Source organism: Paroedura picta, chromosome 7 (assembly GCF_049243985.1).
Source record: "Paroedura picta isolate Pp20150507F chromosome 7, Ppicta_v3.0, whole genome shotgun sequence".
NCBI classification, from domain to species: domain Eukaryota; kingdom Metazoa; phylum Chordata; class Lepidosauria; order Squamata; family Gekkonidae; genus Paroedura; species Paroedura picta.
The window spans coordinates 77,869,774-77,885,562 of record NC_135375.1 but is presented as its reverse complement, the minus strand read 5'-3'; the positions used below and the strand labels follow the sequence as shown (position 1 = coordinate 77,885,562).

Here is a 15,789-nt window from a genome sequence, read left to right as displayed (position 1 = left end):
CTAAACTCTCATCCAGCTGAGGTTTGGGTGAAGCTGGGGTCTCCTGGCAAGACTTTTCCTCCGAGAAGTCCTCCCTATCAGGACTTGGCCTCACAACACTTCCTTACAGCCCTGCAACTGGCTATCAGAGCACTTTTTGCTTTTCTCCACCTCCTCCACAACCCTCCCTTTCTTCTTCCCACCCCTACACTCTAGCGCCTGTTGCATGCCTGGATACAGTGGGTTTTACCCCTAGTAAGACATGCAGTGGAGTCACTGCTATTACACTGCACACTGCAAATCTGGCAAAACCCTTAGATTTAGAAAAACCCTGACTTAAAAAAAACAACAACATGGGGTTACCTCCCCATGTTAATAGCACAAATGTCACAACATAACAAAAAAGGAAAAATCAAAACTCTGCCAGGATTTTGGTGCAGGGGGAGAACCAGTGCTAATCGTGAGGATGCATGGCCAACAGCTGGATAAACCAGTAGTAAACTACTGAAATTAACATACACACCCAAGATGGTTGTTCCATTGTGCTGACAATAACTGCAAAGAAAAAAAAATCTGTACTGTATTAGGGATTACAACAAACAGAACAGCTGCAAAAACTCAAGGGGGAAATGTAAAAACATTAACAAAATATAATTTTGTTAATTTTGCCTTACATGCTCATTTCACTCTTATTCAATGCAAAGGTAGGTAAAAATGCTACCTGCCCTCTGTGTATACACTGAAAGAGAGAGAGAAAGAAAGAAGTATAGAAACCTATTTTGGTTCCAAGCTCAAAGTAAAATCATAGGTATCTTTGAAAAAAAATTATCATTATCTGCTGGTGTTGGTTCCATTGTTTGTATATGAATACCGAGGTTCCTTTATGTATATGCTGTTTCTCTAGGGGCCTGTCCCATACTTGTCCCTGATTTTCTGATTTAGGATCCATGCTGAAAGTGAAGATTGCATTTCAAAGTCCCTTGGAAAGCAATGGGTCCTACTTCCAATAAATAAGGATTAGGCCGAAATCTACTCAGATTTGGGTCACGTAGCAACTGCTAATATAAACTGGCTTCCTGCCAATCTGTGGCCTGGAGCCGGATAGGGACGGTGCTGCTCCTGGGACTCCCCAGTTGCACAGTTCCTGCATGTTCGATCTTTGGCTTCATGCCTGAGTTAATCTCCTCAGCGTAACTGACTGGATCCATGATTGCCTTCCCCAAACAGAGCATTAATGGCTTGAGATGTGTATCTGGACTTTCAGAATGATGTATGATAGGTGACAAACGGATGCCTGCTGAGGCTTGAGGGAGACCTGAAAGAACATAGCAGCTAGGTGTAAATTAAAAGCAAGTGTCAGGTGTAGACACTTTGAAATTTTTCCAAAATAACAGCTGTCACCATTCCCCCCTGGAGATTCCTATTTGTATGATGTCAGTTCTCACTAGTTCTTCCGTTCTAAATGCTGAACTAACAGCCACGCAGCCACGAACACAAGCTGTTATTTATCTTCTGCTTATTAATAGGTAAGGCATTTGGGTCATTAAGAATGGAGATTCGTTGTTCAATTGGAAATGATAAGTTTTGAGATTATTTAAGTTCAGAGATCTACAGTTTACTATACAAAGTTACTAGAAAATGGAGCTTAGGGCACTGTTGCTACTTGTGCCTTTCTCCATCTTATTCTGTCAGCAGCTCTGTGAGGTAAGTTAGGCTGAATGAGTGCGGCTGGCCCAAAATCACCCACATGTCAAGAAGAGGGGTCTGACACTAGTCCAACATTGTCACCACTATATCACGCTGGTTTTTATATCAAAGAGTATTAATTTTAACCATGCCTGAGGCCCAAACTAAATACGTTCATGGGTAATTTAACCATATAAATGATGGGCCTGGTGTGTGTGTGTGTACGCCCATCCATTCAGGAAACCTTTCCAGGGCTGTCAGGAAAGCCTGCCTGAACTTCACTGCCCTGGCTCCCATGCAGGAGCACAAATCCAAGGTGGATGAGGTATGCTGGACCAAATGCACCCTGGTGTGGTAGCACAAAGAGGCGGGGCTACCTGCCCGGATCAAACTCCAGCCTGCACGCCAGCGTGGAGCCTCCAGTGTGGAAATGGGCTTAGGAACTTTGTCTGGGATGTTAGCTGTACTATCTGGCATCTCCCATCGTCCAGTCTTTGTCCTCTCCAAGATGTCACATTTCTGCCAGGGTGTGAGATGGTCCTTTGATTGTTCTCTGCTAGGTACAATCATTTACATAACCAAGGCGTAAGTCCTGGGTGCTTGGAGGAGCCATGAATGACATGTATTAACTTCTATTTCCTGCCCTTGTGCTGACAAAGAGACCTTTTGAAATGAACGCAGGGGTTTTGTAGCCTGAAAGTGGCAGGCATTTCTTCTCATCTAGCAAAGAAAAATGTATGAATGATCTACAGTATAATAATCACGAAAGGGCAGCTGACTTGGCTAAGTGATGCCCCAAATACATATATATGGCCCTTAGCAAATTCCCTTGAACAAGCTTTTATTTTATTCCCAGTCATATGTTTATACATTATTCCATTTTTGTCAACTTGGTAATAACTTTGAGACTGTTTATGAATTTTGGAAGCAAAGAAATAGCCACTGCTTTATAATACTCCACACTGTAGCTATATACTGTAAAATACACTTAATCATTTGAAATAAAATGACCCTCTGTATTAACAGCTGCAATTTACACTCTATTTATTTCAGAGCTACAGCATGGGTGAAACCTGGACTACCCTGTTACTATATAGGTTGTTGACTGAAGCTAAAACAATGGCTTCCCAACTGTTTTGGGGATTCTTGTGATTCCTTGAAAACCTACCTGGGTTTCCACAAAAGATTAGAAATGAAAAATAAGCTTGGAATCCTCTATCAGTCCTCTTATGATGCTGCATGGGAAAGAGTGCAAATGGGATGACAGCAAAGAATAACACTTGGCTAGTTCCCTAGGCTAACGAAATCTGCTTTCTAGGATACATCCCAGAATACTTTGCATAGTTTGTATATAGGGATGCCAGGGATCCCCTGAAATTATCGTTCATCTCCAGGCTACAGAGATCAATTCCCCTAGAGAAAATGGCTGAGTTGGAGGATAATCTCCATAGCATTATAGACCACTGAGGTTCCTCCCCACCCCAAATCCTCCCCACTCCTGGCTCCACCCCAAAGTCTCCAGGTATTTCCCAACTCAGAGCTGGCAACCCTATGCTTACGCCCTCTCCCACTGTTCACATGTTCAGTTTGTACACACAGGGATAGTGTGCAGAGGCCCAGTCTCATTTAAGGTTAGCATAAGGAGTTCTATTTGGACTTTTTAATGTCATTTTTTATCCTCCCCTTCCCCCCCCACCCCCAAGGATGAAGCTGTACATGGTTCTCTCACTTCCATTGATTCTCACACAAAACCTCTGAGGTAGGTTATCTTGAAAGAGAGAAAGAGGAAGACTGACTCAAGCCCTGTTATAAATTTGTTGAGTAAGGAGAGGGACATATCTGGTGCTCAAAGAAAACACAGGCAGTGAGTTTGGCATGGATGAGGCCACAGCATTTATAAAGATACAAATGCATGGCAGAACTAACACTGGGGTGAGGGGGGTTGGATCCAATGGACCAGTTCCCTTCCATCCCTGGCTGACCGCATCCCATGGGAAAACGAGCAGGACCAAGCGACATGCCTGTCAAGGTCCCCCTCTCCAACAGGCCTGCCAGTCCGCCAGGAAAGTGCCACTTAGGAGAAGCCCATAGGCATCAGCCTCTGTTGGGGTCCCCCTTAGCCACCTTGTCATGTGTGGCAGCCATCTGCCCATCTGGGAAGATGTCGCTGATCTGGCACATTCGCAGCCTTGTAGGGAGACTCCCAAGACTAGGAGGAGCCTGGCCCACAGGCACAGACTCCACCCCAAAGGATCACCCCCAAAGTAAAAAAACCTTTCCAGCTGGAAGGGAGGGAGGGGGGTAAGAGCAGCAAAGAAAGCAGTAGTTGGCAAAGAGAGCCCGACTCATGGAGCAGGCCCTCCTTTTAAGCTGCCACACTGCTGGTCATGCCCCCACAGCCAGGCTGACTCATGCACTCGCCAGGCCGCCTGACAAAGCTGCACAAGACTACATGCATGCCTTCCCTGCTCTGCCTGAGCCAGGTGGCGGGGGAGGCATTGTATTTTTGGAACCAAGGCCATTTTAATTGCTGTGTCATAGTGCCTTTTAATTTTTTTTATGTGAAAGTGCATCCCAAGCCATTTTATTTTCATTCCGGAAACACAGTCCAGCTTTCTGTCTTTAAAGTTTACAAGTTTCTTTTTGAAGCGTTCCTAATCCCAGTATCTTCTTCTCTCTTGTTTTTGCCTGACATCTGGCTCCTTAGCAACAGAGTGCTGGGGTCTCACTATAAAATGCAGACTCCACCACCAGTACTTTTAAAGTCATGTGGTGGATAGATTAGGAGGCTGGAATTCCTTCAGGTATTAGGGCAAACTATGAGCAGTCTGTGATACTAGTCATGTGTTTATCTCATGAAGAAGGTTAAATATAGTGCAGAAAAAGCAACAACTAAAGAAATACCTTCCTGACACTGCAGGCAAATGCAGTTTCATTCTTCTGACCAGATCTGAGATCAAGTTTTTCATTCTGTTTCCCTTGCCTGTTCTAAGGCAGGCATCACTGCATTGGAGGGCACAGAATTTGAAGCATCATTGTATTTGGGCTTGCCATTATACATAATAATACAAACAGTTATCTTAAGCTTTCTGCAGACAGGGATTATCCAGTTGGTGCTAAAGTTCTGGCCAGATCTTCTGAATGGAACGGAGCATAGAGCAAATTAGTTCTGCACAGCACCTATTGGTTAGTGGTTATAGCATCACATTCCTTTTCCTTCCTACTCTCTGCATGGTTTTGCAATTTAACATGGCTTTTCTTTTTTAAAAGAGTGGATAAAAGGCAGTTAATTTATTAAAAGTATACAGAGTGCTAACAATGTTTAAAGCAGCCAGTATGCCTAAATACAAAGGAAAAGCAATAACTTCATTGTTGTTGAAAGTGCTTTTCTGTCTGACCAGTAATAAAGCTGTGGGTGGATGAGAAAAGCATCATTTACAAAGTGGGAGGGAAAACGTGGTAACTTCTCCTTCAGTGTGGTTCCTACATAGTTCACATTTCCAGTCCTAATGGCTGCAAAACTAGCTGTAAAAATGTGCAGGTAATGCAAGTCACTGTCTATTAAGAGCCCTGACACCCAGGGATTCTTTGAAGACTTCTATCCGGAGCTAGGCAGTGGCTTCCCACACAATCTAATTGATTATCATCCAGTCTTCACTAGGAATGTTGATATTTAACAGCAAAAAGAAAAAAAAATCTGGTTACATAAAAGGAAGATTTCATAACATAAGGATTCTGTATCTCTAGGCCATAATTCATTACACAGAGATGAGTAAAAAAGACTTGTGATATTACTGAATTTCACATTAAAAAGATTCATTAAAGATGAAATTTCATGAGACTTATAAATAAATCTGGTAGAATCTGGAAGAGTATGCAGAGGGGCTGTGCTAGAGAATGGCTTCAACTCCACCAAGATCAGCTGCAAAAGGAGGAGAGTGGTCACTCTGCTGAGGTGACCAGAACTGAGAAACCATGGAGACCAGGCAAGAAACTGCATGGAAATTTAAATAAATGAAATCGATAATGCTACTGCGTTTGGGGCAGCTGATGAGCTAGCAGTAAAGAACTAGGGTGCTGGTGAGAAGTGGACTACTGGCCAAAAAATTAAACTTATGGCACCAAAATCAGAAATTCGTATCAGGAAGGAAAGGAAGGAAGGAAGGAAAGGAAGGAAGGAAGGAAGGAAGGAAGGAAGGAAGGAAGGAAGGAAGGAAGGAAGGAAGGAAGGAAATCATGAGTAAGATCATTATCAGAAGCTCACCTTTAAGGCCATTTGTGGTCTCGGCCCGGTGTACTTGAGGGACTTCCTCTCTATGTCCCCCGTAAAGGGCTCTGCTCTGCAAACACCAACCAGCTGGCAGTCCCTGGCCCCAAGGAAGTACATCTGCCCTCATTTTCAGTCCTGGCCTGGCCTGTACTTGGTGGAATGAGCCCCTGGAGGAGATCCGAGCCCTGACAGAGCTGGTACAGTTCTGCAGGGCTTGTAAGACAGCTCTTCTACTAAGTTATTCTACAAATAACTTCTAACAGTCCCCCCCCCCTTAAAAAAAACTGCTCTCATGTTTACATCTTAACCTGGTTACAGTCTTATTAGCTATATATATGAACTCACTGGAGAAGAGCCTAATGTTGGGAGCGATTGAGGTCCATGGGGTCACGATGGGTTGGACATGACTTCGCACCTAACAACAACAACAATATATAATTTTAATTACATTATTGCTTTATTGATCTTGTATACTGCCCTGACCTGGCCTATTAGGAGAGTGGTTTAAAAATGGGAAGAGCCTCTTGTGGCACAGAGTGGTAAGGCAGCTGTCTGAAAGCTTTGCCCATGAGGCTGGGAGTTCAATCCCAGCAGCCGGCTCAAGGTTGACTCAGCCTTCCATCCTTCCGAGGTCGGTAAAATGAGTACCCAGCTTGCTTGCTGGGGGGTAAACGGTCATGACTGGGGAAGGCACTGGCAAACAACCCCGTATTGAGTCTGCCATGGAAACGCTGGAGGGCGTCACCCCAAGGGTCAGACATGACTTGGTGCTTGCACAGGGGATACCTTTACCTTTACCTTAAAAATGGGAAAAATAAAATGAATAATAAACTTTACTGATTAATCCCTGATTATTGATTTTGGACCAGAAGAGCAGTTTTATGTGTTGCAAGAAATTGAACAGAAACTCTTTGTGTTTTGTACTGTACCTCATATTTGCCAGGCCTGCTTTCACATTCTGGAGGACACTGATTCTTCTTTCAGAGTTTAGAAGCTAGATCCTATGGCTAGTGATATGACACTTCCAGATTTCTTGCATGAAGAATTACTATTGTCAGGCAAGGGAGCTAGCAAATAAAGAGCGTCAGGCTGGGAACATACCAATCTAGAATTTAATAGCGCTTTGGGAAAGACATGGTCTTCATACATCATTGTTCATGTTAATGAAATGGTTGTCAAACACGCATTTCCCATAGATTACAATTATAAACTTCACAGAAACCTTAATGGTGGTTTGACTGTGACACTGATTAAGGCAATAAATAATGGCATATTAATTTAGAGCTAGGTGATTAATAACATCATTAACCTATCCTGTCATTACAATTAATGAAGATGCATTGGCTTTGGCCTTCTCACATAAACATGTCTTCATTCTCTTTCATGGGGCTTCTTCTTCAAGTCACTATTATCATTAAAACCAATCCTGGTCTGGCCATGCTGGCTGCTATTTCAAACTTCTAGACAAGCCTTTCTCAATGTTTTTTTCTTGTTCAGAAACCCTGAAACATTCTTCTGGCTTAGAGAAACTCCAGAAGTCTTATCACTCTAGCTGCTGCTATACGGGTGATGCAGTGTGTGGAGTAATGATGGCAGGATGATTGTATGAGATAAGAAGTTTTTAAATAGTATTTTTTTCAACTTAGAAGTCTGACAGAGTCTGAGGGAGAACAAATGAGCTGAGAAGGAGGGACCCAAGTCTGTATGCTGAAGGACAGAGGACAATCAAGTGCACAAGATTCCTCCCACCTTATATTGTTGAACTTTGCAGGGAATAGAAGGCTGTAACCACCAATCTTTCTGGATCGGAGATGAAGATTTCTGCTCTCAAATACTCATCTTGTTTCCTGAGAAGATATAAGACGTGTAAAAGACTAAGTTCCTATCTTGCTGTCGACCCAAGGGCATCCTGCTGGAAATTCAACAGAATGTAACTATTCCTCTTCAGATTTCTGGGAGGTTTTTTTTTGGGGGGGGGGGGAAGGATAGAGAGTGCTGTTTAAGAACTACTAATTAGTTGGCAGTGATGTTAGAGAACAAATCAATATATTCAACTAATAATATCCAGTAGAATTAACAATGAACACAAATCCCTTAATGAGACATGAAATATCTTCACATGTCTCATTTCAGTCTAGTATTCATCTGTCCCTTTAATTTTATTTTAAAGCATTGAGTCAAAAGATACTTTGGAATGTTTCCTAACAATCGTTCCTTTTGGATTTTGTGTGCAAACTAAGTAGTCCAACAATTTCCTAAGAAGGGTGTCTGGAGCTAAGCTCAATAGCGCTTTATGAGTTTACAAGGGATTTATGAATGAAATTCTCAAATGGTACTTTGTCTTGAATATATGGCTTCACTAGAGTCCCTAAAAGCCATTTCACTAGTCTACCTACTGATATGTGGTTGGACTGTGGGTCACCATGCACCATTACTGCCTAATCCACTTGGAGAAGCTTTGTGTTTGTGTGGTGACCTGTTATCACATTATACATATTGACTCAACAACTACTTTGCTACACATTGAACTCTTAGCACAGTCACAGTTACCCACATCTTGTCATGGTAAATTTGTTTTGTGAATTGGTCTTCAGTGCAGTAATTTGACAAGTCCAGTGCAGCCAGAATCCCGGCATCAGAAGCAGCATCAAAATAAATACTGTTTAAACACAAACACACACATGCAGGTCTCCAATCTAAAATTCAAGTCATGTTTCAATATTGGTCCCCATGGCATATGAACAAGGAAAATGGTAGATTTGATTCAGGTCAGTAAACAGAACAAGAGTTTGATCACCATGCATGACTTGGTTTGAAAATCACATGCACATTGCCTTCTGGTGTCTTGCATTTCTCAGAGATAAACAGAAAAAGGCTTTCTGCTGTTTATTCCTGATTTCTGATATCTTGCTTAATAAGACAACTGAAGCAGTCATTAAAAACCTATGATTAGTCTAATGATTTATAATGAGTGTGAATGTGAGGATTCTTTTAGGATTTTACAGTAATTACAGTATTTGTATGTAAAGTGCTGTTGAGTTGCAACAAAGTGACCCCATGGGGTTTTCAAGGCAAGAGATATCCAGAGGTGGTGGTTTGCCTGTGCATAGTGACCCTGGGTTTCCTTGGTGGTCTCCCATCAAAATACTGACCAAGGCCAACCCTCCAAGATCTGACAATATCAGGCTATTCTGGGACATCCAGGTCAGGGCACTTACAGTATTAACGCCAATACAAGACTAGTTCCCCCGATCTCCAGGTATGCCATTTAAAAAGAAAAGTGGGAACTGACTAACATTTATATACAAGTTAGAGGTGCATCCTGTTTGAAAAAAATATTTTGGTGTATAACTTTTTTGGGGGGGGATTTATATTCAGGGTTGCCTCACTTTTGAGTAAATATGGCCTGTAGCCTCAGCCTATGCCATGAAAGTCCTCATCTAACACATTTTAGAATAAGAGTTGGTTTTTATACTCTGGTTTGCACTACCCAAAGGAGTCTCAAAGTGACTTACAATCGCCTTCTCTTCATCTCCCCTCAACAGATATCCTGTGAGGTAGAGAGACTGAGAGAACATGACAGCTCTGGGATAATAGCCCTAACTGGACTGTGATTAAGCCAAAGCCACCTAGCTGGCTGCATGTGGAGGAGTGGGGAATCAAACTCGGTTGTTCAGATTAGAAGCCACTGTTCTTAATAACTACACCAAGCTGGCTCAATTGACAGCCATGTTACCTACTCACTGTTATGCTCTTAGTAAAACAATACATGAATGAGCAGTGTGGTAATAAACCCATGTGGTGGATGAATGATACAATTTTAAATATTCAAATGAAAGCTGCCAGCATTTGCTCATGGGAAATGTAATCCATGGACATCTGGAGGACCACAGGTTGACTACTCCTGCTGTAGAGCATAAGAAAGCCCTTTCAAAAAATCTAAGATGGTTGTGTTGATGTTCAAAAAGGTGCTGTTCTAGTTGGCTTATATCTGTGTCACTCACACATCTGCTGAATCACTGTCTTCCTTCACAGCACTTCCCATAGGGTTGTCAACTATGGGTAGGGAAATACCTGGACAATTGGACACAGAGCCTGGGGACAACAGGGTTTGAGGAGGAGAGAGTTGGGTATGATTCCATGAAATCCACCTTCAAAAGCAGCCATTATCTCCAGGGAAACCAATCTCTGTAGTGCAGAGATCCGTTGTAATTCTGGAAGAACTCCTGCCTGACCTGGCTGTTCTCCAAGTCTTCTAGAAACTGAAGCCAACAGCAAGGCACTATAAAAAGGGTCTGATCAGAATGCTTACAGCCTCTCCTGAAATCAGACAGAATTCTCTTTGAAGCATTGAAGCATTAATTGTCTTACAAATGGGCTATCATTTGTGTAATCTTAATTATTAAATTTCCAACTGCACATCCTATTTTTTCAGCCATCCCAAAGAAAGATCTGGTCAATCCAAAAGAATTAGCCTTTTCCATAGAAAGCTGGATCCTAGTATTGATAGACAACATGTAACACAGAGATAGCTCCAGGGGTAAACATTGTAGGTTAGTTGTGAAGCACGATTCATCTGAATACTCTCAGAGAATGCAAAGCGCTTTTAAATACAATTCTGAAGTAGTGGTGATTATTCAGAGTTAGGAAAAGCCATTTCCAGTGTCTATAAGTCTACTTATTTCTTCAGGTTACATGACTAAACTTTGCTACTGAATCGGACTGTGGGACTAACAGTTAACAGAGTGACTCAGGTGAACAACAATTCAGACAGAGAACCTATTTGCCATTATATCAAAAAAATTACAATTCGAGCATATTAATCTTGAAATGATTCCCCTTCCCCCATCCTGAACTTGAGAGGTATGAAATACATCATATATCATTAGACAAAGACAAAGACAAAAAAATATTGAATAGTTAAATATCATTTTAACAAGAGACTACAGTTAACAAGTGGTTAAAATATCTATATTAATCACTAGGCCAAGTCTCCTCATGTGTCCTCATCTTCCAGCTCAAATCACATTATGAAATATTTCACCAGGAGAGGTCTCCACAAGCTCAACATTAGCCAATATCGGTGTAGAAAAATATCCTTCAGGAGAGAAGTACAGCACACACAGTTACTAGACAGTACCCTTGAATTTATTTATTTATTCCATTGTTAAAAGGAGTCTTTTTTCCTATATAAAATGTGTCCTGGTTAAAAGCAGATTTATTATGTATCCAGCACTTAAAAGCATATCAAGAAGCGTCTGAACTTTTACACAGATCTAAAACAACATTTTCAAATGCAACCATTTCTTCCTTTAGACTGTTCTCCTTTTGTGGCACTTTACTAAAAGCCAGCTCATTAAGCTTTTCCTTGTTTTCCCGGTGCAGCCATATGAAGGGATGCATCTGCCTGCCCATATCAGTGTCAGAAAAATTCAAAACAATTCATCAAGTGATATTAAAAAAAAAAAAACCCTCCAAACTCATTAGGACTAAACATCCCAAAAATGGAAGGGACCCAATTTAATATTCATTGTGCATATTTCTAAACAAATCAGTATTTTTTAAAAAAATATATAATCCACACATTACAAATATGTTCCATTGCAATTTGTTAAGTTCCCTCTGGCTATCTTCTATTAATAGCCAGCCAGCGGCCTAGCTTGGCTGTTCTGTCCCTGCCAATGACATTCATACCCATTCATTACCATCTTCCCAGGGTAACCAATCGTGTTTTCCCACATGTCACCTGAATTTTTTGTGACATTCTAGTTCATAAAGGGAAATTTAAACACCATGATATTTAGGGCACAGACCAGGGGAAACAATCCAGCAAAAAAAATGTGGCTGTGCTCTTGTGCAGCTGTCATTCCTTTCAGTGGAGCTCTCACAGGGCTCCTTCCCACTGGGCCAGGCCCTTAAGCATTTATATCCTTGTGAATGCCTCACGTCCATTTCAATTCCACCTTCTGCCCAGGCCAATTATTTGGCAATCTTGGTTCCTGGTTTTGGTCACAAATGACCATGTGAATTTCACATATTTTATCCCCTGGTTCATGGCTTGTGGCAGGCTAATGGCAAATAAAATACAATGGGTTTACTCCTGTGTTAGTTTTGCCTGTTGGTATTCTGAGTGAAGCGATATACACTCAGCTTTTGATGGCCATTTGGGAGTACAATGATAACATTATAGCTCTTTCTACATTATTGTTTCAATAATGTGTTTGTAGAAGACTGTCACCAAATATAGCCTCTGCTGAGTGGTAAACAGTGTAGCAATTCTCTCTTTCATGTGTACTATAATAATCAAATCATTTGCTTGTATTTTTTATCTCAGATGTCAAGAGTCTTGACTTGACTTTGAACTGTATATTCTGCTGTTGCTGGGTGACCTCCAAGTTGATAAAGACATTTCAGAGACTACAGTTAGTAGAGAATGTGGCAGCTCATTAACTGACTTGAACACGCTTCTGTGAGCACATACCTGTGTTGAGACAACTTCATTGGCTGCCTGTAGTTTGCAGGCTGAGTTTAAGGCACTGTTAATTACCTTTAGAGCTGTCCAGAACCTGGGGCCAGCTCTGGGTTCAGAAATGCCTGGAGAATTTAGGGGTGGAGCTGGGAGTGGGAGGGATTTGGGGTGAGGAGGGACCTCAATGTTGTATGATGTGTGGAGTACATTTTCCAAAACAGCCATTTTCTCCAAGGGAACTGGTCTTTTTAGTCTGGAGATTATTTGTAATTCCGGGGGATCTTCTGGTCCCACCAGGGGACTGACATTCCTATACTTGAAGGAAGAGTGTTCTGGTGTATTAGCTTTGCTTCCCTCAACAAGACCTGTCATATAGGATGTGCATAAAACCTCTGACCAGACACAGGACCTACCTGCTATGCTTCCAGTTCTCTGGAATAATCTCTCAGCACTGAGATGGGCCCTTTTTAAACTAATTCTCAGAAGGCTCCATAATACGGTTTTGTTCCAGAGGACATTTTGTCAGCAATAACATCAGGGATGACCTTTAAGGACCTGCATCAATGGAATGCATCCCTTCATACTCCAGCTCATTAAAAGCTTCCAAAATGTGTTAGTTTTTAAAGAGCCATGAGAATGTCTGGTCGTTGCGCTTTGATTGTCAGGAAATAGCATTTGTGCTGTGCAAAACCTCTTGTGCATATTGAGAAAAGGCTAGTTGGTTAGGTGCTGTGGAGGGGTGTGGGGCAAGGTAAAATGTAATACCATTACATTTTTGTCACACTTACCTGACAAAGTGACATTTATGTTCACTCCGGCCCTTGTACCAAGTGAGTTCGACACCTGTGTAGAATCCACCCTCTGAAGAAGTCATTTTCTCCAGGGGAACTGTTAGAGAGGAGATCTTGCAGCATCATCTGGAGACTGGCAGTCCTGGTCAGAGTAAAAACTGACCCAGACAGGCCCATAGCAGAATACCATATGAAGACTGGCTCTCAGTTGTATGGAGGTCAGATGAATCTTGGGAGGAAATGCATGATGGATCAGAATGAATGAATTCAGAGTGCTCTGCGGGGCAGTTCAAAATGCATACTTATTCTTCTTGTGAATTCAAAACAATCAACCTCCGTACATAATGTTAATTGCTAGTGATCAAAGACCTCTTCTTTCTAGAGCATGAGAGGCTTAACTGTATCCAGTTCCATAAATGAGCCTTAAACGGCACGATTCCTACTTACGTTAATTGGAGCCATGCAGCTAAATCCTCATACATCACAGCAACTGCTATTTACCATTTAAAATTAGAAGTGAGCATAATGAATATTTCCTCTTTTCTCCATCTATTATGTGGTATTAGTAACCGAGGAAACAGAGGCTGTGCATCTGTTCTTTCTCAGCTGGACTCTACACATGCAGAATGCTGTTGCCGAGATCTGTGCTTCCATATTGATCTTGCAAGTGAACATGTTTCTTTGAAGCCATCACTGGAAACCCTACCAGACATTCATTTTGGAAAATTTCTCAAACCCATCAATGGACATCATTTTAACAGATGCCATTTCTCAATGAATGTAAATCAAGTGTTAAAACATCCACAGGCCTATGAAATAGTTGCTTCCATAAAAATTACATTGTTGTATCTCTGTTTCTTCTCCCATTGTTCTTTGAGAAGTAATTAACTGAAGGTTATCTTATGTTTAAACAAATGTGGGATCCTCCCATCTCAAGTGGCAAAATTCATCCTGTAGTGAGGAGATAGAAGAATGGAACATATTCATGAGGCAAAAGACCTGTTGACATCTCTTTTTATGCACAATTCAAGAGACCCACCAATTTCATGTCCAAGTGATCCCCTCACCAAAATCCAAAAATCTCCAGAATCCAGCCTGATCTGGAGGAAATTCACCTACCATCCCACAGTGGTGATCAGCAATTCCCTGGGTATGCAAGGAGGGGCCACAAGAGACAAACACTGGCTCATCCCTTCCTGCCCACCCACTCACAATCTGCCTAATTTCATAAAATCAGCATTTCTGTCAGATGACTATCTAGCCTATGCTTAAAAACTTCCAAGGAAGGAGAACCCACCACTTCCCAAGGAAGCTTGTCCTCCGAGGAACCGTTCTAACTGTCAGAAGCTTCTGGATATTTAGCCAAAAATTCTTTTGAACTAATTTCATCTCATTGGTTTTGGTCCCACTCTCTGGGGCAATAGAGGAGCTGGGTATACTGCAAGCTCAGGCTGTAGTGGCCACTAGTGTCTCAGTCATTACATTTGCATCACCTGGCTGGACACTGCAGCAAGAAGTGTCTTGCATTCCAGGACACCTTTATGAGGGAGGCTTCCTGTGCTGGCATCCCATCTATTACTGGATGCACTTGGCTGCAGATGCTTCTTTTAGCGAACCTGATGTCCTGCGGCAGGGCCTCTGAGAATGCAGATAGTTGGTCTGACCAGTTGACCTGTACATGGGAGTGCCTGGCCTCCAGAACAAATCTGCTGCATACTGCCTGTGCCTGGCATGCTGCAAGAGAGAAAGGGGTTATGCACCTGAGTCCTAGGAACAGCATCCAGAGTATTTGGATATCGCAGCATGAGGTGGCCAGGCTCTTGGCACTGTCATATTGGATGGTCAATGACAAGGCACCCTGAGGTTATTTCAGTTCATCCAGGCAAGAATGACTTACTGGTGATGTCCAGCTGGCAGCTTCTTAAGTTAATATTAAAGGATCTGGGTTGGTGGCAGTCTCCCTGGAACAATGGGAGTGAAGGAGTCTGATTATTAGACTAGGTGGTGATCCAAGGGTACATGGGATTTGGACAGCCCTGTGGGCTGGTTTGTTCTCCCCGGGCGATGGAGTCCAAGAGTCATACCTGGGAGAGACTTGCAATTGCACGGGGATTTTGGATGGTGGAAGGGCTAAGGTCTATAGGAGGGTTAATGGGAACAGAGCCTGTTTAGCCTCATTTTGTGGTGGGTTTGCATGGGATGGAGCCTGTTGGCAGAGAGTCCAATGGGGTTCAAGGCCTCCCTAAGAGGCAGCATGTATACAAGCGTGGCTTACCTAGCTGGAAGGCTAGGGGCTTGTTTGCTGGGTGGCCGGGGGACAGTCAAATGAGGTTGGTAATCGTTGGCTCCCTTACATAGGTTGCTTCCTTTAGGGTGGACTTCAGTAGGCAAAGAGATCTTCTCTCCAAGTTGGGAATGGTGCGGGGTCCCCAGGGTGCTTCTAGACAATGTGGGGTGTTGGTGCAGTCCACTCCCTCTCCCATGCTGTGCCAACCCTTCTGTAGGGAAATGATAAAGCTTTGGCCTTGTTTATACCCAACATTGGTGTGTCATGTCTTATTCCAACAAATAATACCCTCCTGCAAGTCAACCAG

The 15,789-nt window shown here is 42.4% G+C and overlaps 1 long non-coding RNA gene across 1 annotated transcript; it reads left to right on the top strand.

Annotated features, from left to right (window-relative positions):
• Nucleotides 1-1,411: 1,411 nt before the first annotated feature.
• Nucleotides 1,412-14,142, top strand: LOC143841831 (uncharacterized). The gene is made up of 3 exons (XR_013232878.1): nucleotides 1,412-1,505; nucleotides 7,707-7,865; nucleotides 13,762-14,142. It is a non-coding gene; the product is annotated as an uncharacterized LOC143841831 (long non-coding RNA).
• The last annotated feature ends 1,647 nt before the right edge of the window (nucleotides 14,143-15,789 follow it).